This window comes from Phytophthora cinnamomi (genome assembly GCF_018691715.1).
Source record: "Phytophthora cinnamomi strain GKB4 chromosome Unknown Contig50, whole genome shotgun sequence".
NCBI lineage: Eukaryota > Oomycota > Peronosporomycetes > Peronosporales > Peronosporaceae > Phytophthora > Phytophthora cinnamomi.
Genome location: NW_027150983.1, coordinates 625496 through 626720, shown reverse-complemented (window position 1 = coordinate 626720; position 1225 = coordinate 625496).

Here is a 1225-nt window from a genome sequence, read left to right as displayed (position 1 = left end):
GATGACGATGTTGTTGCCTTTTAGGTCACCATGGACAAAACCGCGCGCATGAAGGTATTGCACGCCTAGAGCAGCCTCGAACAGTTTCGTCCACAGCTCATCGGGGTGCTTTCGCAAATACTCGACAAGCGTGCCGTGAGTGGCGTACTCGCACACGAAAAACGGCCTCCCGATGTGGCAGGCCCCAAAGAGCCGAACCACGTGAGGGTGGCTAAACCCAAACCAAATGTCAGCTTCACGGCGGAACATTGCTCTAGCCTCTGTTCGCTTTTGATCAAAAGATGCTGGCAATAAGCTGTCATAGAAGCTGGTATCACCCGCACTTCCAACTACCTTCACTATCACGTCCGAATTTAACCATTTCGCTTGCCACACGCTTCCAAAACCACCATCAGCTATATGTTTTCCTTGGACCAACTCGTACCACGGGATAAACCACTCCGGAGTGAGATGAGCTATATTGCCTTCTCCTTCAATCTTCAGCCTATTATCAATCTCCTCATACGCCCTTTTAATTGTCTCCGATTGTTCTTCCGTGTACTTGCCTGGAGCTGTTTCCATGTCTGTTCTCAACGTCTGCAAAAAGGCAGTTTTCTCTTCCACAGACGTCAACTGCTGCAATAGGAGGGCAATATCTGCTATACCGGACACAAAAGCCGAGGCCTGTTCACGGCGTTGCACAAGCCACGACACCTCCATATCTTCCGATATAGGCTCCCCGAGAGCTTTCAGGAGAGCATTAACGCGCCAACTGAAGGAGTACATACTGGTCGTCGTGGCTCGTGTCGAAGTCAGCCGCAAGGCGCGAGTTTCCTCTGGCTTCATCGTGATTGTCTGGTAGACATCAGCGAAGAGAGAATCAAATTGGCTGCGCAAGCGTTCGTTTTGCTTTGATCCCCGAAAACAATCGTGCATATGTTTGAGTTTGTCGAATAACCAGAGGTGTTCAGCATTATTGCCCTCGTTCACACACTCTTGCAACGTTAGCCACCGCTCAGTCATTTCACAAGACTCGTAGTCTTCGAATGAGTGTTGAGGCTCCAGCTCTGGCAGGCAGACATCGCCACTCTCTTCAATGGACAAACGTTCCAACTCGGAGACAATGGACGACAAACTGGGCCGATTGTATGGATCTTGGCAGCACATCCGCCACACCAATTCACGACTCTGTCGAACAAAATACGGTTTATTTCTTTGAATGAATTGATAATCAGGGCCGGGTTGC